This window comes from Lactuca virosa, chromosome 9 (assembly GCF_052849685.1).
Source record: "Lactuca virosa cultivar CGN04683 chromosome 9, Lactuca_virosa_CGN04683_v6, whole genome shotgun sequence".
NCBI classification, from domain to species: Eukaryota; Viridiplantae; Streptophyta; class Magnoliopsida; order Asterales; family Asteraceae; genus Lactuca; species Lactuca virosa.
Genome location: NC_136434.1, coordinates 264625696 through 264653373, shown reverse-complemented (window position 1 = coordinate 264653373; position 27678 = coordinate 264625696). Strand labels below are relative to the sequence as shown.

Genomic DNA, 27678 nt, shown 5'->3' with positions numbered 1-27678 from the left:
ATGGCAAAGTAGTGATCCTTGTTACTTGTTGCCTTGTTTGCATTCTTTTTGAAGAACAACTCGCTGCCATTATGTTGATCTTCGTGGAGTGTAATCCAAATTATGTAGCAACAACGATTTTAGGGTTTGTTGATCAACGTGCGGGAATTTTGAGTGTCTGTAATGGAGTGTAGACGATCTACTGCCGATAAACTGAAACGACGGTATGACTCTGACTACAATTTATGGCGCCTAAGTGTTTAGGATATGAATTGACATAATTGCCCTTGAATGTGAAAAGGTTAATACGTAAATGGTTAGGGTAATTTTGTCAATACCTATGGGCATTATTGTAATTAAATTGAACAGTTTAACTTTAAAAAGATGAAGTTAAATAAAAATATTGATTAAATTTAGAGAGACGAATTTAAATAAAATTATTGACATAAGTAGGATTCGAACCTGCGACTTCGGGTAAGAAGTAAAACGCGTTTGCCAGCTAAACTAAATTAACATTCGTTTCTTTAAATTGAAAAACCATAATATTATGCTCAATAATATTGCAGCCCATATGTTATTAAAGAAAATACCTTATAAGCCACTACCATGTCGACCAATGGGCCATATTTCATCCATGGACACAATAAGCCACTACCATGTCGACCAATCAACCATATGTCATCCCATTGACACAATAAGCCACTACCATGTCGACCAATCGCCCATATGTCATCCATGGACACCATAAGCCACTACCATGACGACCAATCAACCATATGTCATCTATGGACTCCATAAGCCACTACCATGTCGACCAATGGCCCATATGTCATCCATAGACACAATAAGCCACTACCATGTCGACCAATCAACCATATGTCATCCAATTGACACAATAAGTCGACCAATGGCCCATATGTCATCCATTGACACCATAAGCCAGTACCATGTCGACCAATGGGCCATATGTCATCCATGGACACAATAAGCCACTACCATGTCGACCAATCAACCATATGTCATCACATTGATACAATAAGACACTACCATGTCGACCAATGGCCCATATGTCATCAATGGACACAATAAGCCACTACCATGTCGCCTAATGGCCCATATGTCACCACATTGACACAATAAGTCGACCAATGGCCCATATGTCATCCATGGACACAATAAGCCACTACCATGTCGACCAATGGCCCATATGTCATCCATGGACACAATAAGACACTACCATGTCGACCAATGGCCCATATGTCATCCCATTGACACAATAAGTCGACCAATGGCCTATATGTCATCCATGGACACAATAAGCAACTACCATGTCGACCAATGGCCCATATGTCATCCATGGACACCATAAGCCACTACCATGTCGACCAATGGGCCATATGTCATCCATTGACACAATAAGCCACTACCATGTCAACCAATCAACCATATGTCATCTCATTGACACAATAAGCCACTACCATGTCGACCAATGGCCCATATGTCATCTATGGACACAATAACCAACTACCATGTCGACCAATAGCCCATATGTCATCCATGGACACCATAAGCCACTACCATGACGACCAATGGCCCGTATGTCATCCATGGACACAATAAGCCACTACCATGTCGACCAATGGCCCATATGTCATCCATGGACACAGTAAGCCACTACCATGTCGAGAAATGGTCCATATGTCATCCATGGCCACCATAAGCCACTACCATGTCGACCAATGGCCCATATGTCATCCATGGACACAATAAGCTACTACCATGTCGACCAATGGCCCATATGTCATCCATGGACACAATAAGCCACTACCATGTCGACCAATCAACCATATGTCATCCCATTGACACAATAAGCCACTACCATGTCGACCAACGGCCCATATGTCATCCATGGACACAATGAGCCACTACCATGTCGACCAATCAACCATATGTCATCCCATTGACACAATAAGCCACTACCATGTCGACCAATGTCCCATATGTCATCCATGGACACAATAAGCCACTACCATGTCGACCAATGGCCCATATGTCATCCATGGACACCATAAGCCACTACCATGTCGACCAATGGCCCATATGCCATCCATGGAGACAATAAGCCACTACCATGTCGACCAATGGCCCATATGTCATGCATGGACACAATAAGCAACTACCATGTCGACCAATGGCCCATATGTCGTCCATGGACACCATTAGCCACTACCATGTCGACCAATGGCCCATATGTCCTCCATGGACACCATAATCCACTACCATGTCGACCAATGGCCCATATGTCATCCATGGACACAATAAGCCACTACCATGTCGACCAATCAACCATATGTCATCCCATTGACACAATAAGCCACTACCTTGTCGACCAATGGCCCATATGTCATCCATGGACACAATAAGCCACTACCATGTTGACCAATCAACCATATGGCATCCCATTGACACAATAAGTCGACCAATGGCCCATATGTCATCCATGGACACCATAAGCCACTATCATGTCGACGAATGGCCCATATGTCATCCATGGACAGAATAAGCCACTACCATGTCGACCAATGGCCCATATGTCATCCATGGACACCATAAGCCACTACCATGTCGACCAATGGCCCATATGTCATCCATGGACACAATAATCCACTACCATGTCGACCAATGGCCCATATGTCATCCATGGACACCATAAGCCACTACCATGTCGACCAATGGCCCATATGTCATCCATGGACACCATAAGCCACTACCATGTGGACCAATGGCCCATATGTCATCCATGGACACCATAAGCCACTACCATGTCAACCAATGGCCCATATGTCATCCATGTACACAATAAGCCACTACCATGTCGACCAATCAACCATATGTCATCCCATTGACACAATAAGCCACTACCATGTCGACCAATGGCCCATATGTCATCCATGGACACAATAAGCCACTACCATGTCGAGCAATCAACCATATGTCATCCCATTGACACAATAAGTCGACCAATGGCCTATATGTCATCCATGGACACCATAAGCCAGTACCATGTCAACCAATGGCCCATATGTCATCAATGGACACAATAAGCCACTACCATGTCGACCAATGGCCCATATGTTATCCATGGACACCATAAGCCACTACCATGTCGACCAATGGCCCATATGTCATCCATGGACACAATAAGCCACTACCATGTCGACCAATGGCCCATATGTCATCCATGGACACCATAAGCCACTATCATGTCGACCAATGGCCCATATGTCATCCTATTGACACAATAAGCCACTACCATGCCGACCAATGGCCCATATGTCATCCATGGACACAATAAGCCACTACCATGTCGACCAATGGCCCATATGTCATCCATGGACACAATAAGCCACTACCATATATATATTGACATGACCCGTACGTCTTTTGTATATAAATTTCAGTTTAAACAGAAAAGCATATAGATGTATAGTTTATTAATGTTTAGTCATCCTATTTAATTTTAAGTTAAAATTATACTATGAACACATCGTTAGTCTATGTTCTTTCTTGACGTTATTTATATGTATATACCCTATCTATCAATCTGTAACTACTTTAAATAAATTTGAATTACTAAATATTTAGCGGTAATTAGCACAGTTCCAATTTTTTATTAGCAGAGATTCAAAGTATTTCACAATTCGTTTCCCTCGAACCTACACACGGTTATTGTGCATATTAGGGTAAGTTACCGATGAGAAATAGGGTTTACATTTTCTGTAATCATCATCTCCGACGGCTAATTGATCGAAATCTTTGTTCATTGTACGTTTGTGCACTGACTTTGGCGATATAGGTTTTCACTCATCTAAAATTTATTTTTATTTAATATTCTAGTTGTCATGATGATCGATCCTTTTTTGTTCTCTGATCGTCTTCATGTAAATTGGTTTTGATTGTATTCAATAGTTTGCATGCAAAGTAATGCCTTCATATATAATTTATTTTTATTGTTTGTGTCAGAAAGATGTCGACCTCGAAAGCAAAAGGAGCATCCGGTGTAAAGCCAACTAAATTCATTGCACCACAAGTTATGAAACGCAACAGGATTTCTGCTGCAGAATTCATAAACAGACCGTTACAAGATGAAGAAATCGACTTCCCAATACCAACAACCACATCCAAAGCACCTATAACATCTACCAACAAAACCCCTAAACCTATATCATTCACATCACCCATGACTACCACTTCCTCGGCATCACTTACAACATCCACACCCTCCTTAGAAAAAACATTTAAAACTTCAGAAACTGGAACAATACAATCGTCAACACTAACATCAATAACCAAAACTTCAGCACCTACATCATCTAAACCATCCTCAACACCAACACCCACTACCACATCATCAACACCTATATCTACTACCACAACCTTAAAACCTACATCTACACTACCATCCTCCACAACTACAATAACTACCACACCCTGCTTAAGTAAAGGAACTACCACATCCTCAACATATACATATATCCCAACACCTACCCCAGAATATACCCCATCAACAACACCTATCCCAGAATCAACCCCATCAACAACACCCATCCCAGAATCTACCCCATCACCAACACAACCAACCATGAATGGATATGTAGTGGAAAGGGTAGAAGGTGAAAACAATTCCTCTGAAGATTGTGGAACAGATGGACATTTAAATGTTCATGTTTGGAAAAATACGTGAGTTACCATTCAAATCTTAATTACAACTTTTTCTATGTATTAAATTTTGGTTTACACCTACATATCAATTCATAACTTAACACATCACATGATTACTTGCAGGCTAATGCCACCAGGCCCTTGTGCACACTTTATTAGTCAGTCCTTTAAACAAAGAGTAGATCCAGAAGGGTACGCTTGGGCACAAGTAAGCAAAGAAATGCACGAATTATATTGGGAGGAGTTTCAGGTAATTAACTATAAGTGATAAATTGTTATTTGGTAAACATTTACACTTCAACTTATGTTTATATTGTTAATTTGTAGAAAAAATGTTGTTGGGATGAAACAATAGACTCGCTGGTGAGGCAAGCTTGGGCAAGGAAAACGGCACAAAGTTATGGTCAATATCTCTTCAACATGGGGAGCCCAAAAAGAAACAATCATGGCTTTAAACCAGCTCATATTCCACAGGAAGTCTGGAACTCCTGGAAATTAAAATGGAATACAGAAGAATACAAGCTAAAATCTAAGCAGAACAAGAAAAATAGGCGTAACGGTGTGGCTGATGGAGTAGCAAAACCTACACATAACGCTGGATCCGCATGCCATTTGAAGCTAGCTTCTGATTTGGTAATTTTTGAAAATGGTACATCGTATCAATGTTTGCATATGTTTATCTGTATATTTGACTTTTTATATGGTATTTATACAGAAGAGGAAATTAGGACATGAGCCACCCCATAGTGAATTGTTCCTGTATACACACACTAAGAATCATGATGGAGTCAATTTCACAAATGAAAAAGATAGCCAAATTCATGTAATATTCATTTCATTTTAATTTAACTTTTATATTGTAGCTAGTCCATAATATCATTCCTAAATTTGATATCGTTTAACTTATAATATTTTAATTTTGTAGGCGGCCTATACAGAAAAACGGGAAGAGTTGGAAGCTGAAGGTGTTGAATTTGAGGAGGACAAGCTATTTTATGCTATAGTTGGTGGTCATGATAAAAGAAGAAGACTTTATGGATTAGGCTCTTTTGCAAAGGCGGTTCCAAATAGGAATGGTAAAACGGATGTATCTTACATTCCGGAAAAAATGATGAAATAGAAGAAATAGGGGATCTTGTTGCTAAACAAAAACAGCAAAACGAAGAGCTTAAAGAAATGATGAACGCCCAACAAGAGGAAAACAAAGCAAGGGTCGGGCATCTTGAAAAACAACTTCAAACGACATTGGATCTTATTAATGTTTTTACAAAACAACAAGAGTAGTAGGTTGATATATGTTTATTGAAGATTATGTATTTTAGAGTAGCAACTTTCTTTTTTCCATGCAATAAATAATTATTTTGTTATTTTATGATATAATGGTTATGATTTTTTTGTTTTTTTTTTGTTTTTCATATATTACTACAAAATTATTTGGATATAATTTATAAATCAATTATCCATCGGTCCATATTGAATCTGGTATATAATATATACACCACTAAAATTGCTAGGGATTCATGATTACGTAATTTTCTAGGAAGTGATCAAACGGAATTTGATAGGGATTCATGACCACGGAATTTGCCAGGAGATCATCAAACGGAATTTGCTAGGGATTCAGCACGACGGAATTTGCTACGGAATCACTACCACGGAATGTACTAGGGAATGACCACCATGCAATTTACTAGGGAATGACCACCACAAAATTTACTAGGGAATCACTACCACAAAATTTGCTATGGATTCATCACCACGGAATTTGCTAGGGAATGACCACCACAGAATTTGCTACGGAATCACCACCATGGACTTTGCTAGGGAATCACCACCACGGAATTTGTGATGGAATAACTACCATGGATTGTGCGATGGAATCCTACTACGGAATACACGACGGAATACCACTTACCACGGATTTCATTCCGTTGTCACATTTGTGATGGAATTATCTTTTCCGTTCCAAACCCTCGCTATGACGTTTTTAGGGACGGAAATAGGTCGTTGCAAATTTCGTCGCTAATCGTCATTTGCAACGGAATTTCAACTTTTAGCAACGGATTCCTTCCATAGCAAAATCGTGTTTTTCTTGTAGTGTGATAGATCACGGGGATCACCAAGATACCGTGACAGTTATTCCAGAACAATCCAAGGAAGGTGGCAGCAATAAAAATTTCTGGAACAAAAGAAAGGGGCAATCTTCGCAAGAGCCCTCCAAGAAACAACAAACAGTAGCAGTCCATGCTGCCACCACTCCTGCTGCTGTTCCCACTACTCAACCACCTCCCAGAAGGTACGCTGGAACCCTCCCTAAGTGCGATAAATGCAACTTTCGTCATCATGGGCCTTGTCGAGAGTTGCAGTGCACTAGCTGTAACAAGAAGGGGCATACAACCCGCTTCTGCAAGACACCTGCGCAACCAAATGCCCAGACCCCCGGAGCTGGAATAGGCCAAGCCTATTATGGATGCGGCAAAACCGGGCACTACAAAAGGAATTGCCCTAAGACAAAAGATGTTGGCAACACAGGGAAAGTGCTAGCCATGGGTCAGAAGGAGCCAGTTGCAGACCCCACCGTTGTCACGGGTACGTTCCTCCTCGACAACTCTTATGCATGCATTCTCTTTGATAGTGGTGTGGAGAGGAGTTTTGTTAGTCATAAATTCAAACACTTACTCAAACTCAAATCACAACCTCTAACCGAAACTTTCACTGTCGAGATGGCTAACAGAAAGAAAGAGAGCACTAACGACATATTCATAGGTTGTACCCTTACTCTAAACGACTATTCCTTTCCTATCGACCTTATGCCGGTTTCCATAAAAAGTTTTGATGTCATCATCGGCATGGATTGGTTGAGCCCCAATCGTGCTGATATCCTTTGTTTCGAAAAAGCCATTCGTCTCAATCTGCCAAATGGCGAAGCCCTCATTATCTACGGCGACAAACTCAGCACGAACCTTCGCATCATTTCGTGTATCAAGGCTCAAAAATATCTACGAAAAGAGTGTCACACATTCCTAGCCTATGTAGTTAACGAAAAACAAGAAGTTAAAGACCTCGAGACCATCCCCGAAGTCTGCAACTTTCCAGATATCTTTCCCGAAGATCTCCCAGGAGTTCCTCCCGAACACCAAGTCGAGTTTCGAATCAACTTGATTCTTGGAGCTACCCCCGTAGCCAAATCCCCCTACCACCTAGCAACGGCAGAAATGTAGGAACTATCCAGCCAACTGAACGAACTACTCAGCAAGGGATTCATTAGACCAAGCTTCTCACCCTGGGCAGCACCGATCTTGTTCGTGAAAAAGAAGGATGGATCTTTCCGGATGTTCATAGACTACCGAGAGCTAAACAAACTCACTATTAAAAATCGCTACCCTCTACCTAGAATCGACGACCTCTTCGATCAACTTCAAGGAGCTAGCTACTTTTCAAAGATAGGCCTGCGATCGGGGTACCATCAGCTACGAGTCCAGGAGAGTGATGTTCCTAAGACAGCTTTCCGAACTCGATATGGTCACTATGAGTTTGTAGTGATGCCCTTTGGTCTAACCAACGCACCTACCGTATTCATGGATTTAATGAATCGGGTGTGTCACCCTTCCTAGACAAGTTCATGATAGTATTCATAGACGATATACTTATCTATTCACGAAGCGAGGAAGAACACAGTCAGCACTTAAGACAAGTATTGGAAACACTGAGGGCAGAAAAGCTTTACGCGAAATTCTCTAAGTGAGAGTTTTGGATTTGGAAGGTAACTTTATTGGGTCACGTGGTTAGCGAAGAAGGCATACATGTGGACCCTTCCAAAATAAAGGCAATTGAGAATTCGTCAGCACCGAGAACGCCCACAAAAATCCGTCAATTCTTGGGTCTTGTTGGCTACTATCATAGGTTTATACTAAACTTCTCCAGAATTGCTAAAGCACTTACCACCCTGACTCAGAAGGGTGTGACTTTTAGTTGGTGAGAGAAGCAAGACACTGCGTTCCAGACACTAAAACAGGCCTTATGCAGTGCGCCCATACTGTCTCTTCCAGAAGGGACAGAGGACTTCGTTGTATACTGCGATGCATCCAACCAGGGACTAGGCTGTGTACTTATTCAGCGAGGAAAAAGTTATCGCTTATGCCTCGAGACAGCTTAAGGTACACGAGGTCAACTACACAACTCACGATCTTGAACTGGGAGCAGTGGTCTTTTCCCTAAAAAATTGGAGACATTGCATTTGTGGTACCAAGTGCACTATCTTCACCGACCACAAAAGCCTTCAACACATCTTTGATTAGAAGGAGCTCAACATGAGACAACGACGATCGGTAGAGCTACTCAATGATTACGAATGCGAGATTCTCTATCATCCGGGTAAGGCCAATGTTAGTAGCAGATGCCCGTAGCCGGAAGGAATACTCATGTCGTAGGGTGAAGGCACTAACCATGACAATCCATTCCCACCTGTCCACCCAAATCAAAGAGGCTCAGCTGGAAGCCTTTAAACCAGAAAATATGGAAGGTGAAGCCTTGCGAGGAATGGAGAAGAACTTTGAGATCAAGGGAGACAGAGTTCGTTATTTCATGAACCGGATCTGGACCCCAAAGTTCGGTGGTTACAGGGAAGTTGTCATGGTTGAATCCCACAAAACTCGATACTATGTCCACCCAGGTTCAGATAAGATGTATCTGGATCTCAAGAAACTCTATTGGTGGCCAAACATGAAAGCAGAGATTGCTACCTACGTGGGCAAGTGCCTAACTTGCGCCAAGGTCAAGGTAGAACATCAAAAGCCCTCAGGTTTACTCCAGCAGTCAGAGATACCTGAGTGGAAGTGGGAGCGGATCACAATGGACTTCATTACCAAGTTACCCAAGACATCGGGTGGTCATGACACCATTTGGGTAATCGTCGATAGATTAACCAAATCTACCCACTTCCTGCCAATCAAGGAAACAGACAAGATGGAGAAGCTGACCCGAACTTACATCCGAGAGAGAATATGACTGCATGGTGTGCCCATATATATTATCTTGGATAGAGATAGTAGGTTCACCTCGAGGTTTTGGCAGTCACTTTAGAAGGCTCTTTGAAATAAGCTAGACATGAGCACAGCTTACCATCCTCAAACTGATGGGCAGAGTAAGAGAACCATTCAAACCCTAGAGGACATGCTGAGAGCATGTTTGATTGACTTCGGTAAAGCATGGGACACCCATTTTCCACTGGTCGAGTTTTCATATAACAACAGCTATCACACTAGCATTAAGGCTGCTCCATTCGAAGCCCTTTATGGTCGTAAGTGCAGATCCCCTCTGTGTTGGGTTGAGCTGGGTGACACATAGCTAGCTAAAGGGCAAGTCCCTGATAGCACTCTCACTGGCCCAGAAATCATTCGAGAAACCACCGAAAAGATCGTCCAAATCAGGAAACGACTAAAAGCCTCTAGAGATAGACAAAAGAACTACGCAGACAAGAGGCGAAAACCTTTGGAATTCCAGGTTGGTGACCGCGTTCTGTTGAAGGTATCACCCTGGAAGAGCATGATATGCTTCGGAAAGCGTGGAAAGCTAAATCCAAGGTACATTGGGCCATTCGAGATCCTCGCTAAGATCGGCCCCATAGCATACAAACTCAGTTTACCACAAGAACTTAACAATGTACACCCCGTCTTCCACGTGTCAAATCTAAAGAAATGTCTATCTGACGAGACTCTTGTGATTCCACTCGACGAAATCGAGATAAATGAGAGTCTTAACTTTGTGGAAGAACCAGTAGAGATCATGGATAGGGAAGTCAAATGAACGAAACAAAGTCGCATACCGATAGTGAAGGTTCGCTGAAATGCCAAGCGGGGACCTGAATTCACTTGGGAGCGAGAAGACCAGATGCAACAAAAGTACTCGCATCTCTTCCCTAGTCCATAATGTATTCACTATAGAAAGAATTTCGGGATGAAATTCCCTCTAACGGGGGATAATGTAACAACCCGTTCTTTAGAGTCAATAAAAGTCAATGAAATTCATACTAGTTCAAATCAAAGTTTACCCTAGTCTAAATAAGGATTGAAACCCTTCACTCTAGAACCTAACACTTAGTGTAAATCACGAACTGCCAAGCCTTTAAAAACATATTAAACTTAACATTTAAAGGAAATTATAAAATATATATATATATATATATATATATATATATATATATATATATATATATATATATTTAGAAATCGGTTTTTGGAATTAAAATTCAATCCAAAACCGAATTCCCTTTTAGGAATGAAAGCAAAAACTGAATTCCCCAAAAGAAACGAATCATGACCGAATTCCTCACCCATTTTGACTAGAAACCGATTTCACACTTTGGTGCCCCACTTTAGGACCGAATTCAAGAGGAATTCGGTTATATAGGACCGAACACCCATCATTTGAGGCTCATTAAGGCCAAACACATCCTATATATATATATATATATATATATATATATATATATATATATATATATGTGTGTGTGTGTGTGTGTGTGTGTGTGTGTTTTACCGATTTCCCAACTCATTTCTCACTTTTGCCACCGAATTCTTGCCAATTTTTCTCTCAAGTATCATCAGTGGACCTTCAAATCTTCAAAGAGTTTTCACCTAGAATCTTCAAAACTTCACAATATTCTTCAAATCTTCAAGCACTCCTCAAGAACACAAGAACAACATTCAAAAACCCATAATTTCCCCAAGAACACCGAACACCCTATATCCCCCACCGAAAACCCAATATTTCCACCGAATTGATACTTCAACAATTCCAAACACTTCAAATTAATTTTATAAGTCTTATTTACTTAATTAATTATTCAAAACACTATTTAAATTAATTTATTATTAATTTAAATACGACGACGAATACAATTATTTTTAGGGTAACGTTATTAGCACGTACGCTTACCCGGGGATCGTTTCTACAACTAGTTAAATTTCGTCGGCAACGCACATTCAAGGTGAGTTCAAACCCCTACATTTTTAACGTTTTTAATATTTTTAGGGGGGATACAAGTAAAACACAAGAACTATTGTGTTATACAAATATTTTTAAATTTTATAAAAACCTTTGCAATTGTTTCAAAACGAACCTTCGCTACACTTCCTAAAAATATTTTATATATTTTAACCCTTTTGTATTATGTCGAGCATAAGGGTAATTACTTATACAATTAAATTGCAGATGTTTTTATTTCATTATGAAACATACATTTAAACTATAGTCGGTATAGTTGGGATTCGTTACACTAATTTACTAAGTACAATACACTAAACAAGGACGTACAATCAAAACTATAATAGGTATAGTTTAGGAAACACTACTCTAATTCACTACTACAAAGATACACTACTAAAATAATTATTTAAGTATAATTATTTTACACTACCAAGTAATACATATGGTTTCAATTACAAGAGAACACTATAACACTACACGTAAACTAGTTAATACAAGGTTGTGAGGCACTACTTCGGGTACCCACCAGGGTACAGGTTCAAGTCCTATAAATTATAACCAAAGTCTCCCAGATGGAGAGCGTGAGGTTTGTGTATAGATCTATACAGGATTGACAATCCCACACACCCAAACTGCTAGCTACAGTTAGGCAGGCATGCCTGGGGGTGACAAATGTCATATTACCGACGCTTGAAGAACGTCGTAGAGGCCACTAGGTCATATTAGCATGGTTATATGAAACTCACAACAATATAACTAAAACATTTGTTTACGGGATTAACACTACTCCAATGGTTTTATTTTCATTAATAAAACTATGGTAAACTACTTTACACTACAGTCGGTAATAACCAAGCATTCATACATGGTTTTCATGCAAACACTACTATGGTAACACTATTTTACTCTACAACTGGTGATTCCAGACATTAATACTAAGGTTTTATTCAAACGCTAATACAGTACACTACTTTCGCTACAACTGGTGGTATCCAGATACACATACAATGGTTTTCATACAATTACAAATACAATAAGTTGTTTTCTAACATAGAGTACACTAATACAATATACAAATACAAGGAACATACATGATTACACTACTTTCACTATAGAAAATATTGGATTTTCTTGAGAAACACACTAGTATTTTCAAAGTACAAAGACAAGTTTTCCAGCACTAAAATATACTTATGAACTCACCAACTTAAATGTTGATACACTTTCAAAATCACTTGTATTCTCAGGAAACCGATAAGACAGGTACATCCGCAGGATTTTGAGAAGACGGAGCATTCTAGAGTTACGTCTTTTATACTTTTGTTATACATTTTGATGTCATACAAATTATGTATTGAACAGATGTAAATAACCTATCTTATCAATGTAAGGGTTCTGTTTGCTTTGATTCCTATTATACAATTGTTGTGATATTGTACATGACATCCTACGCCCCCGAACGTTTCCGCCGTTCCGATTTGGGGGTGTGACATTTCAAGAAATAAATAATTGTCAATTATTTATAAGAGTTTATTGAATATTTTATTAAAATCAATTTCTAGTAAATCATCAATTGTATCAAGTTGTTGTTAGTGTAACCGATTAGTATCATATGTTTATTTTCAATATGATTTTAATATGACTCTTAAGCATATAAGATCTTTTAGTTCTATGATAGGTTATACATTTAAAAGTTTGGTGCCAAGGAGAATCCGGAAGACATGGTGACATGGTCGTTGCCAAAGAGAAGTTCAAGTTTTGCTTGGACTTGGTTGATGTTTGCAGGAGGTAAGCCCCTTCGGGCTTGATGGCAGGAAAGGAGATGAAGTTCTTATTTAAGGTGGAGTTTAGAGTATGTTCAATTCAAGGAACAGATTGTTAAATGTGACTTGAGCATTTAGAGAATTCGCATGGAGCATTTGAGCTCAATGGATCACTTGGAACTCAATAGAGAACTTGGGGTTCATGTAGCATGTGAAAAAGGAATGGATCTCATGGCAAAAAAACGGATAAAGTGACAAAGGAACGAATCTTCTAAAAGGGGGTATGAAGCACTTGGAAGTGGAATGGAGCATCCTGGTGCATGGATGCGCCATCTATGATCATGAAGCACTATCTTATGCTTGAAGCGCCATTCTAGAAGCACCATTATGGATGAAGAAGAGACATATATGATGTGGATGTGCCACTCATTCTCAAGGTATGCCACTTTGAAGGAAGAAGCACCAATATGGTTCACCATTCTAGAGGAAGAAGCACTAGTTTGAAGGAAGAAATGCCACTATGGTTCTAAAAGCGCCGCTTATTAGGAGGAGCCGCCATCCCTGGAGAAGAAGCGTCATTCCTTGCACAAGAAGAGCCATTCTCATGTTGATGCACCATCTTGTTGCAATGATGCGCCACTTGTTTTCCTTGATGATCCATATGCTATGAAGTCCATTATGATTCTCAAGATTGTCCAAATATGCCATGAAGTTGGAGATGCTCAAGGAATACACCTTGATGCGCCACTATGATGGATGTAATGCCACTAGAGTTCATGATGCGACACCAGTGCATCATGGCGCGCCACTATGATGAATTAGTTGGATCATTTAAATCCAAGTTTTTACTACATGACCCAACTAATTTTTCCTTTTAATTCTAACCCTATTCATTTCAGGTAAAGCATCCCCGTCAATTTCCTTGATACAAACCTTCAATGGGGACTTTAAGTATGGGACTATTATGGTGCTCCCATGCTCAATGTACACATTAATTTTCTTATGATCAGGAACATACCTTGCCAACTAAATAACTTCTTGATCAGTGCCAATGGGTAATAATCCACTATCCAAGTGAGTCTTTAGGATCATGAAATGGTAGAACATTATATCTCTGTTATTGTACCCTACAATCTCCATCATATCATCTAACTCGTGGACTAAAAACACATATATGTTTACAAAATCAAATTACTCCACTATCCCTTCCATGTATGCCCTTATAGGAAGCGTATTGGTGAACCAACCCCCATGATTTATCTTGAATGTGCAAAGGCTTGCTACAGAACCTGAGGTGAAAGTTCAAGAAATAGATGTTACATATAGAAGAAATCACAAATTAGTAAAACATTTGGTCAATCCTGGCATTACAAGGTTATGTTTACCATATTCTTTACGTATATTAGGTATTTAACTATATCGTCGAAACCCTAAAATCACTTGCTTTGGAATATATGATGTGAGAATCGATTCAACGTCTTCAAGAAGAGGGGATGATCAAGAGGTTTTTGTAGCGAACGATGGTGGAGGATAATTATTACTATTGTTTGAAACCCAAACCCTCTATCACCTTAATGTTTAGAGACGTTCCTAGGTAAAATGACGAAAATGCCCTCATGTGCAAAGCAGATGGGGCAAACTAACGGTACATCAAACGACCATCCTCACTTAGGGCCATTTTTGTGCAAGGTTTACTCCGTCTGGATCATCCATGCAAAAAAAAAATCATAGGGACTATTTTAGGGACAAATGCAAAACCTTAATGACCAAATGTGAAATTGAGTCTTTTATTATTAGAGCAAAAGATAAAATCAGGATTATGATTTCGGGAAAATGACTTAATATGGTAACATAGTTTTCTTCATGTACACGTTTAGTCCTTTTTTTTGTAAGATAAGCCCTTGAACTTATTGTTTTGTACACATTCAATCCTTATGACCGACTACTCCATGTTAACTTTTCAGTTTGTACATATTTATTCCTTAATGTTTTTTTTTGCAAAATAAGTCCTTGTTGTTTTTGAATACATTTAGTCCTTATGATAAATTTCTTTAGGGTTTGCTCACATGTCATCCTATGTGGGACAATCATTAATGAGTCATTCTCATACGTGGTTCGTATGGGAAGTGGAATCGTGTGTTTCTTGTCTTCATTTGGGTAATAACATTGTACTTTTGATATTAGTAACTATTAAGTCATTCTCATACGTGGTTCGTATGGGAAGTGGAATCGTGTGTTTCTTGTCTTCATTTGGGTAATAACATTGTACTTTTGATATTAGTAACTATTATAGTACAATACCAACTATATTTAATGCCAATGCAAACTTCATTCGATATTAATACCAACTACATTACATCAGGTGAAGAAAATACATTATCCATAATGACTTTAGTTGTTGGAAATAATGTCCACGTCCATAACAGTTGGTAATATTACTATTAATATAAAAGTCATTTTGGACTACACGCAATCTCAAATTTAAGTAATTATTGACATGGGAGTTTATCGGGGATCTAGTTTATTAATTTATTAATAATTAATTAATTAATAAAAGTTCATGGCATGTCTCTTTAATTCTCGCGATATAACCCTAAAAGTTATAGGGTTTTACTATTTTACGATTCAAGGTGGTTGAGACACGAAACCTCCTCTTTAACACTTGCAAGCTCATCTTCAAAATTTGGGGTCAGTTTGAAATAAACAAAAACCTATTTGCTGAAAAATGATCAAAATAGACATACCAAGGAATTAGGAAGTCACTAAACTTTTTTTCATTGTGTTATTTTGTCTTGGAAATGCAAATTCAAGTCGGGAGAAAATCATAAAGAATTTCATTGTCTGCTACGGAGATAATGAAACTAAAGCCGAATACATCTTATTCTTGGAGAAAACTAGGGCACCAACATTATTTAACCGATACATGAATTAGGTTATTGATATATGTGATGGACAAGCCACGTATGAGAACATCTTATTAATGTTTGTCCCACGTAGGATGTCATTTGAGCAAAACCTAAAGAAAATCGGTCATAAGGACTAAATGTGTACAAAACAACAAAGACTTATTTTGCAACAAAAAGAGCAATAAAGAATAAATGTGTACAAACTGCAAATTTAACCTAAAGTAGTCAGTCATAAGAGCTAAATGTATACAAAAAACAACAAGTTAAAAGTTTTATTTACAAAATAAAACAATAAGGACTAAACGTGTATATAACAAAAAGGGAAATTGAGTAATCTAACCCTTATAAACGACCATTTTAACAAAAACAATCAACCTTTTTTTTGGTAAAATGACCACATGCTCCGGAACATAGCATTCCAGAGTTGTGGTCTCTGTTTTAGAGTTTCTATATATATATATATATATATATATATATATATATATATATATATATATATATATATATATATATATATATATATATATATATATATATAGGCTTAGGTTATTCTATTTAAACTAATTATTGTGTTATTGTATGCATAAATGTGGACCAATCATTTTACTTAATATAAGAAAGTGATTAATATATATTATTAAATTAAAGATAATTGAAAAAATACCATCTAATTTCATTCTAAGAGGATTTTAGACAATTGAGATAAATTTAAAAAAGGAAAATTTCATATTTTTTGGGATAATTAACTCTCTTGATTTTAAAATTCTAATTTTTTTAATTACTTTAATTTTAAATATAACGTAATTTTTATAATTAAACCCGATTTTATTATGTTAGAATCATATTCTCTACGAATTTCAGGATACATATTTCTATTAGAATGGTATTCTATGAGAATGCCAACACCGGTTAATAACATAGTTTTGGATACAACTTCAAATTTTTCATTACATTCTTAAAAAAGTAAAAACTTTATATAATATTCTATGACAATGAAATACTCACTAATAACAAATAAAAATATGTATATTATTCGACCTGAATATTCTAGCAGAATATATTATTACATATACTCCTATCATTCTATTGTAGATTATTCTATCAGAAGAATAGCTCTTTCCTTGATCATCCATGAAATTAGACATTTAACGAAAATAACTGCCATGAATCAAATCATGTAAGAATAATATTCTCTGAGAATGCTTAGAATCACTTTGAAATTTGCAGTCCGTTCTTCAAGAATCAACTTCTGTCAAAACAAAACCAAATTGTAGTTTAGATTCCAACAGAATTGGAATTCATGATTCCATTCCAACAGAATTGGAATTCATGATTCCATTCCAACAGAATTGTACCACACGTTTATGTTTTCTTTCCCTTAGATCACAATGTACTCCATATCTATCAAAATTCACAACTATACAATAAGATCATCAAGATAATTGATTTTTGTTTTTGTCTATTTAACTTGTAAAACCCAATCAAAAGAAACATACCCAATCAAAGAAGAGATCATCGCCATTGTTCTTCCTTCTCTTTTCTGTCAAATGAAGCAACCAAAGCCTTCCCTGTTCTTCTCCTTTGTTTTCCTGCCAAAGAACACCACTAGAGATGGGTAAAATTCCCAGTAATCAAGAGAGCAATAACCCTCTCTTGGTCATCCTTGCTCATCACCGATTCCACAAGCAAAAGCCACTGATTTATTGCTTCCATTACCATTAAAAATTAAACAAAAAAAGATGAAGAACGAAGAGGCTGCAGAAACAGCCCCCTGCTCACCTGTTTAACTGCAACTCCCCCTTCCCCTTTCTGTTTCAATGGTCAATAGCCCCAATTTCATGTTGGAAAGTCAAACAAATAAGTATAAATGCTAGAAAAAAGGAAAAAGAAAGACACAAAACTCACATGAAATCTATCTTGGTGACGATGAACCAGTTTTTATATCTTTTCCATTAATGTGGTACTGGAAAAAGGAACAACGATAACAAGTGTTATCTAATTTGATACTTCAAACAATGTTTATCGTGTATGTATCATACAATCAACGATCCAGAAACAATTGCCCTAGATTGAAAACCAAATGAAAGGAAGAGGTGTTGAGCTTTACCTACTGTGATAAAGATCACGATTGATTGGCGTGATTGAAGGATGTCGTTGTTGATGCGAGACATAATTAACGCTCCTTCTACAATCAACGATCGAGAAACAAGCATAGAACAATATTAAACAGGAGGGTAAAATCGTGAAACGGAGACGACGATGACGAATTGGAAAAAGTGCCATCTGAATCATCAAAATTCAACAGTTTCTGTTTCTCCCAATCAATTGAGGTTACCAATACAACAAGGCTTTCAAATTACGACGTAGAGAGGAAAAAAGAGGAGGATTTAGGATTTAGTTCACCGGTGTGATCCTATTACGGTGGAGGTGGATTTTAATAGGGTTAATAATAAACAGATCCCTAAAATAAAGGGATTATTTATAGAATTCATTTATCAAATTACTAAATAACCCTCATTGATTTATTTAATTATTTATTTTTATTTTAAATTTTGATTGGCTCATATTTATGCATACAATAACACAATAATTACTTTAAACACCTGAACCTATCTCTCTCTCTCTCTCTCTCTCTCTCTATATATATATATATATATATATATATATATATATATATATATATATATATATATATATATATATATATATATATATATATATGCTTAGAACCTTACCTTCAACCAAGTAATTCGTAATTACCCCTTATAAAACTATTTTAAAATGAGTTTTTCAGAGAGTCAACACGAAGAAAGATTTAACAAACAACTTGTTTACCTTCACAACTTTAGGCGAACTAACCCGCATACTTACACTCACATCATAACTGATTTGATGAATTGTTTTGTAGCTGTTTTGTGGCTATTGGATGAGTGGTATATTTGTTTTTTGTACTTTTCTTTTGTTTCTTTAAAAGTGTTAATGTTTCTACATCAAAATTATTTCGATTTTATTCTCAAAAAATACAGGTCCATGCATTCATAGGCTTCTTCTTGCATGTCATCTTCAAAGCCAGTGTCCCTCTTATAGGGGACTGCCTAAAAACAATGTTTGCAGCGGTTGATATCGACGGGAACAACCAGACCCTCCTTATAGCATTTGGTCTGGCCGTGAAAAACAATCTCTACTATTGTACCTGGTTCCTTATGAGGTTAAGAGAAGCCGTGAGACATGGTAGGGAAGTATCGTTCATAACAAATACGAACGATGCCATTAGTTCTTTCATAGAACATGTATTCCCTGATTCTTATCATGGGTATACTTCTAAAAGTGTGTTCAAGTATATGCGCACAAAAGGCGTCTCTGGCAGAACATTACAACTTTTTTTCTAGATGACATCCAACTCATATGTCTCATTTTGAATAAAACTTTCGTCGGCTGACCCTGATGCTCGTGAAGTGCTTGCCAACATCGGTCATGCGAAAATGGGCAAGAGCCTATTTACCTAACATCCGTTGGAATGTATTCAACATTGATGTTCCCTAATTTTTTTTTGTGTTATCAGCAAATCAACACAATGTACCGATAATAATGCTTACCGAGGCAATTTGTGACTACATTCAACGAGCTTTTGTTGAACGCAGTTTAATGACAGGTAAAATACCGGGTGAAATATTAAATTTATTTAATTACTTGTACAAGAACCTTATTTGATCATATTTACTTTTCATCGAGTTTGACTACCGTACTCACCTCAGATGTTGAAGTGGTGCTTCATAAAAGGATGCAAAAGTCTGTTCGGTGGCAAGCAACAAAGATCCTGCCAGAGATCTCATCTATGCTCTCGTCCAACTTTATTGAGTTTTTGATTTTTTTTTAAAAAAACACTTGTGTTGTTGATCTAAACCATCATACATGTTCATGTGAGAAATAGAACAGTCTGGGTATAGCATGCGGTCATGCTATTGCGGTATCACGTCATTTGAACATCCATGAATTACCTGATATGGTTCAAATATATTACCGGCCTGATGTGTTTCAGACTGCCTACCGGACATAAACTGCGCACCCTGTTCCCCCTCCATAAGAATGAGAAATACCAAACCCTTTGATTGAAGTTGTATTGCCAATGTAACTGCAATTAATTATGTTTGTAATTGATTTGTAGTGTGTAATGAAAAATACTATTACTGCCCTAATATTTGTCACATATTATAAAGATAGAAAAAACATAATTTATAAGTACCATAGTAATACTAACAAATAAGCAAACATTACATATTAAAAAGATTAATAAGCGTTACAGAAGGGAAACTTAATTAGTTGATGAACATAAAGCTTACAACTTGTACACAACAATTCCAAAAAAGAAAATCCAATTACAAATTAACGCTATCTTTAAGTGCATATTTTGGGTTTCAAGTTTCTTCTTCGATCGAAATAAGTTACTGATTATCAACGAATTATTGGTTTTTGCTTTGTCAACCCAACAGATAAACCCAGACTATGGTCCCTAAAAATCTAAGATCAAACACATGATGTATATTGTGTAAATTAATATTAAGTCAAAGAAAAATAATAAAAGGATAACCCACATATCTCTTTAGGACAAGCGTAAAAAAGTCGTCCAAGATTATTTATAGTCATTGATGTCCTTATAATACCTTGAGAACCACAATCACAACATACCATTTCTTTGGATTATGAGAAATGAATTTTTAGTCGTAAATTTAACAAGGTGAAGAGTTTGGACGCTTGAATTCCTTTATATAATGACATTTACTATGGTTATGAATTGCTGACACTATTCCGGAAACACATTCTGGAGCCCCATTTCAAAATTGATATTTCGGACTCTAAATTCGGAACAATAATTTTCATAGATTTTTGACATGTGTGTAGTCATTCCGAACAGTAAAAGTCATAGATTCCTGACATATGTATAGTCATTCTGCATAGTAGATATCATAGATTCCTGACAATATTTCGGACCCTCATTCCGGAGCCACGTTCCGGACCGGCTATTTCGGACCATTGTTCCGGACATTGCTTTTGTACGTAATTGTCATAGATTCCTGACATATGTGTAGTCATTTCTCAACAGTAAAAATCATAGATTCCTGAAAATATGTGTAGTCATCCGAACAGTAAATGTCATAAATTCATGATAGTATTTCAGACCCTCATTCCGGAACCCCATTCCAGAGCCACTTTCAAGAATGGCTATTTTTGACACTTGTTCCGGACATTGCTTTTGGACCTTAATGCACCTAGCATGCATCCTTAACGTTGAAATAAAATTGGAATGAGTTCATCTTACGATGGTGTTTAGCATTATGAAGAATAAGATTGTTATGTTCGTTCAGATAATAACCTGTTTCCGGAAGGCCCAAATTTCCAATCCCGGATAAAATGTCTGATAATGTTTTCCAAGCTATGAAGGTGCTGAAGAAGCAAACGAAAGGGACGTTGAAAAAAGTCGCATACTAAATCAACGTGCAGACGATCTAGCGAAACAAGTAAATGTAAAAGAAAAATGGGTTGCTGAAGCTATGAAATAAGTGAAACAAGCTAAGAAGTTGACTGAAAATGCAAATGCAGAGATCAATAAGTTGCATGCAGAACGGGGTCGTCTAACAAATGTTGTTAGAATTATAGGAAATTTTATTGACCGGGAACAAAATATTTATCCCTTACAATTTCCTAATTTGTGGAAACCAATCTAAGTATGTATTAGGATTTATAACACTCTTTGCAATAATATTAATGAGAAAAGCATAATTGTCATTTTAGATAATCATATCGTTCCTTTTACAAAATTCAGTTTCAAAAGACATTATAATATCCATATTTAAAATTAGATTACATTTCTGACCGATAACTGGGAACTTGCATCCGATGCAAACTAGCTGTGTCTATATGATTTTCAAACAATTCCATGTAGGTCTCAATTAGTTTGAAACTATTATCAGCCAATTCGACTCGATCTTCTATTGTTGGGGTTGTCCTACGTGTTTCTTCGATGATGTCCATTATGTTCACAAATTGTCGTATATCTTCAAACATGGTAATGAGGAGCATTTGCATGTTATACAATGATACTTTTCTTCATTCCTCAACCGATGAAGGCTTTAATGGGATTTCCAGTATTACCATTCGTTGTTTAACATGTTGATAATCACGAATCATTTCTAATGCAGTCGTATCAACAAGACGTCGTTGCTCGTCTTCAAGGCGCGGTATAACATACTCTATAGGCAACTCATCCTCATCGTTCGAGTCACTGGATGTTGGAGACTGAAAATAGAATATACCTAAATTATATTAATATACTATTTAAAACCAATGTGCATCAAAGTATTTAATAATAATAATAATAAACACTTGCTGAAACATATTTATAACAAAAACAAACATAATTGCAAGTAGTCTATCATAACAAGTTTGTTTGCAATTACTCCGGTGCCATCTTTCGGAGTCCTGTCTGTTTTTTATTTTAATTTTTAACACCATTTCTGATTTCTTTCTTAATTTTTATGGGTGCCTTTGTTGGTTTGTTTTTTTATCTTATTTTGAAACTCAGCATCTTCGTTTTTTATTTGCAAAAACAAAATTCCAAGAAAATTTTAATATATTACCGTAAAAATAAATAATAATAATAAAATTATTGTTTTTCGATTTTACCTTTATCAGACGCAATTCCGAAAGCTCCTGTAAATGGAATACAACTTCGTCGCCTGTAAAATCCACTTTTTTTTTAACATACATGCTAACTCATCTTTGGACTAACATGGATTATTAAACAATACTTAGAAAAAAAAATATAAGTATAGTTATGATCATCATTCCGGAATAGATAATCGGGTTTCAGAGCACGTTGATCGTGTTCCGGACCTACATTACCATTCTGGAACCCCTACAATACCTAATTCCGGACTAAAACAACCGATCTGTAACACATTACAAAGTACTTGCATAAGATTCATACACATACAATGAGAAAATGATTAAAAAAAGGATAATCCGGATATTCAGGAGTTGTTTCAGAGTTGTTCCTCGTATTCCAGACCATTTCGGAGAATTCCGGAATACGTAAATCATTTCAGAAAATCAAATGCAAAGTAACTTAAAGTGTAGAACTTACTTGGTTTGACAAATACATGCTAAAAACTTGGTCTGAAATACGGATAGATCGTGCTTCAGATCTGCTACTTCTGGAACGTGTATTCCAATTTTTTTTTGTTTAGGACCCTATATATATATATATATATATATATATATATATATATATATATATATATATATATATATATATATATATATATATATATATAATATTGAGCTTGAGCCGGTTTTCGGGTCCGGAATGACCATTTCCGGACCAAATGGTTAGTCTAAAAAAATATATATTTATATTTAAAAAATATAATAACCCTAACAAAAAGTGTATTACCTTGTTAATTAAATAATTTTTACATTTATTTATTACTATTTATATTTATTACTCCGCATCCGCAGCATGAAAAATCGTAGGGTTTTCAGGTAATAACACATGACCCAATTTGTGAACAGCAAAGCTGTGAATCGGTTTACCCTTTTCAGTCCATTCTCTCTCTCTCTCTCTCTCTCTCTCTCTCTTAATAATCTATACTATGACACTGATCTTTGCCCATTCTTTGACCTGAATCTTGTTTTTTTCATCATAATTCTTTGATTTTTATCTACTTTAATTGCTGAGTGAATAAGTGGATCGCACTGTTTGGTGTTGGGTTATGAGTGTTGTCGTTGATTTGTAATTATTCTTATCCTTTTTGCTGATATGGATTTTGAATGATTTCACCTCTTTTCAGCTTCAAGAGGAAGTTTTTAACTTTTTTTGGGTGTTAGGGAAGAAGATCAAGCAAAAGTTGGTCTTTCATAATGATGAAGAACAATGTGGGTCTTTTTGAAGTTTGACCAGAGAAAAGGGCACTATCAAAGAAGAAAAGATGTCTCCTTCGATGCTGTAATTGTCAATGTGAGATTCTAAGGAGAGTCTTTTTTTCCTCCACACGCTTCAATTTTGTTTTACTTTTAGATGTGATACGTCCCGGACAAGTTGGGATTGTTATCTTCTTTTCCCTTAAAAGCTTGTTGTTTTGGGACCTCCTCTGTGCAGACAAGGTGTTTGTGAAAATGCCCATGTACCAGCCTTCTACTGGTGGCCAGGTCTTGGATCTGGAAACTGCCGTCAAAGATGGCATTTTGGGTGGTGGAGTTATCTGCGGTGGCGTCACCACTGCAAACGTCGAGAAACTGGATCTGAAGACGATGATTGAACAGCTCGACTCCATTGAAGTCCCATCTGTGTTCATCTGTCCAATCTCATTAGAACCGATGCAAGATCCAGTCACCCTTTGTACAGGTCAGACATACGAAAGGTCCAACATCCTCAAATGGTTTTCTTTGGGACACTTCACTTGCCCCACCACAATGCAAGAGCTTTGGGACGATTCACTAACACCCAATTCAACGCTCAACCATTTAATCCACACCTGGTTCTCTCAGAAATACCTAGCTATGAAAAAACGATCAGAAGATGTTCAAGGAAGGTCTTTAGAGCTCCTGGAGACATTAAAGAAGGTCAAGGGTCAGTCCCGAGTTCAAACCCTCAAAGACCTCCGAAGAATCGTCGCCGCCCATGACTCCGCCAAGAAAACGGTGGTCGATAATGGCGGAGTAAGCTTCATCTCTTCTCTCTTAGGTCCTTTCACCAGCCACGCAGTCGGGTCAGAAGCGATTGGGATCTTGGTGAATCTCCGATTAAGCTCAGATTCCATCGCTAATCTTCTTCAACCCATGAAGATTTCATTAATGGTGGATGTTTTGAACGAGGGGTCGACCGAAACCAAAATAAACTGTGTAAAATTAATGGAAATTTTGTTTCGAGACTCCGAAATTATCCCAAGTTTGAGTCTTTTAGTCGGAGTATTGAGGTTAGTGAAGGACAAAAGACACCCACATGGGATATTGGCAGGGCTTAGATTATTAAAAATCATCACCCTACAACAGTCGCCGGAAAACTCCATAATCAGCATCGGTGGTGTTCCCCAATTGGTTGAAATGTTGCCTTTTTTTAACCCTGAATGCTTAGAATTAGGTTTATATGCTCTTGAAATTCTCTCTTCGATCCCTGAAGGTGCTTTAGCTCTCAAAGATTGCTCTCATACAATTCCCAATTTGGTGAAATTGCTGATGAAAATCTCAGAAACTTGTACTCAATATGCATTGTCAATTCTTTGGGAGGTTTGTAGGCTTTCGCCGGAAGAATCTGCCGCCACAGCAGTGAACGCCGGACTTGCCGCCAAGCTCCTCCTTGTGATTCAGAGTGGTTGTAGTCCGGGAGTGAAGCAACGGTCAGCAGAGCTTTTGAAATTGTGTAGCTTGAATTACACAGCCACCATTTTCATTTCGAAATGTAAGCTCACAAGAACATTGCAATGAAATGAAAAGGGTAAAATGGTCAAAAAAAACTGTTCATATAGAAGGAGGCAACATAATACCCCTTTATGTATCCTGTGTAATGTGTATACCCTCCCCTATTGAAGGGGGACTCTTTGTAATTCAATTTTGTTTGTTTAATGAATATTAGAGTAGGTTGAAATATATCTTTATAATTCAATTTTGTTTGTTTAATGAATATTAGAGTAGGTTGAAATATATGTATGCAATTTCATGGTAGAATTTAGAATAATCTTTTTGAAAAAGGATTATCAATTTTTGACAAAGTAGCGCCATACGAATACGATACCCAAAAGACCCAAATTCAAACTGAAATTGAAATTCTCATACAATGGCGCCTAAAAAATAATACCCTATAACGTCATGTAAGAACTGAAATTCTCAATATTTATTGAGACCGAATATTGACTGTTTGTGGAGTATATTATTTTCTACTATTTTTGAATTGGTGAGGGTTAATGTAAAATAATCTTTTAGAATTTAGAGTTGGCTATCTATCGTATTCATATGTATATAAAAGAAATCGATAGTTTTAGGTGTTTGTTTGTTTCTACAAGTGCAATAAGACTGAAGAATGAGGTGATTCACACACCAACACACTTCACTCTGGTGCTTGGAAATGACAATTGAGACCAAAAGTCATGATGATTGATGAGGAGTACAACTATAAGTGGTGATGTGTGGAAGGTGTTGATGTCAACAAATCTTGTCAGCACTCAGCTTCACGCAATCTCTCTCTCTCTCTCTCTCTCTCTCTCTCTCTCTCTCTCTCTCTCTCTCTCTCTCTCTCTCTCTCTCTCTCTCTCAAAAAAAAAAAAAAAAAAAAAATCGTTTATATATGGTTCACTGCTTTAGGTATCAGTAGGGCTGTAAACGAACTGAACGTTCAACGAACTGTTCGTGAACCGTTCGGCGGGAAGTTCGTTTATGTTCGTTTATTTAATAAATGAACAAACATGAACACAAATTCTCGTTCGTTTAGTTAAACGAACGAACATGAACAATGGCCTTGTTCGTTCAATTATGTCTGTGAACGTTCGTTTATGTTGTTAGTTTACTTGTGTTCGATTACATTACTATATTATATGTTCATTTATGTTCATATATGTTTGTTTTTATCTTCATTGTTTAATTGTGTTTGATTACATTACTATATTATATGTTCATATATGTTTGTTTATCTTTGTTTGCTTATGTTCGTTTGTTTATGTTCGTTTAGTATGTTCACGAACATAAACGAACGAACATGAACAATGTAATTTGTTAAACGAACGAAAATGAACAAGAAAACTCGTTCGTTTAACCGTTCGTGTTCGTTCATTTGTTCGGTTAACATAAACGAACGAGCATGAACAAGCCCCGTTCGTGTTCGTTCGGTTCGTTTACAGCCCTAGGTATCAGCACTATGGCTTTCAACCTAAATGGTTTCAATTTCAACCAATCGGTAGTTGATAGTCAAGGCCATGTAATTAATACTTGGGCTGATATCATTAACCGTGCTAACCTTGGTATGGAAGTTATGCATGAACGTAATGCTCATAAATTCCCTCTAGACTTAGCTGCTATCGAAGCTCCATCTACAAATGGATAAGACTTTGGTCTTATTGTAATTGTATAGGAGTTTTTGAACTAAAAAAGGAACAATAACGCCCTCTTGATAAATAGATATAATTTAGTCACTCATTTTGAAGAAGAATGATTAACTTGCCGTTTAGTAGTTATTGAGTTTTTATAAATCTTTAAGTTTTTTGTAATAATTTAACCCTATATAGGTGGATGCAGAATGTTTTAGTAAGGATGAAACTTAACATTTTTTTTGGAAC

The 27678-nt window shown here is 37.0% G+C and overlaps 1 pseudogene across 1 annotated transcript; it reads left to right on the top strand.

The window, feature by feature from the left end:
- The first annotated feature begins 23894 nt into the window (after positions 1 to 23894).
- Positions 23895 to 25999, top strand: LOC145138392 (U-box domain-containing protein 30 pseudogene; annotated as a pseudogene). Its single transcript, XR_013721510.1, has 2 exons — positions 23895 to 24371; positions 24513 to 25999. The product of XR_013721510.1 is annotated as a U-box domain-containing protein 30 pseudogene (transcript).
- Positions 26000 to 27678: the final 1679 nt, after the last annotated feature.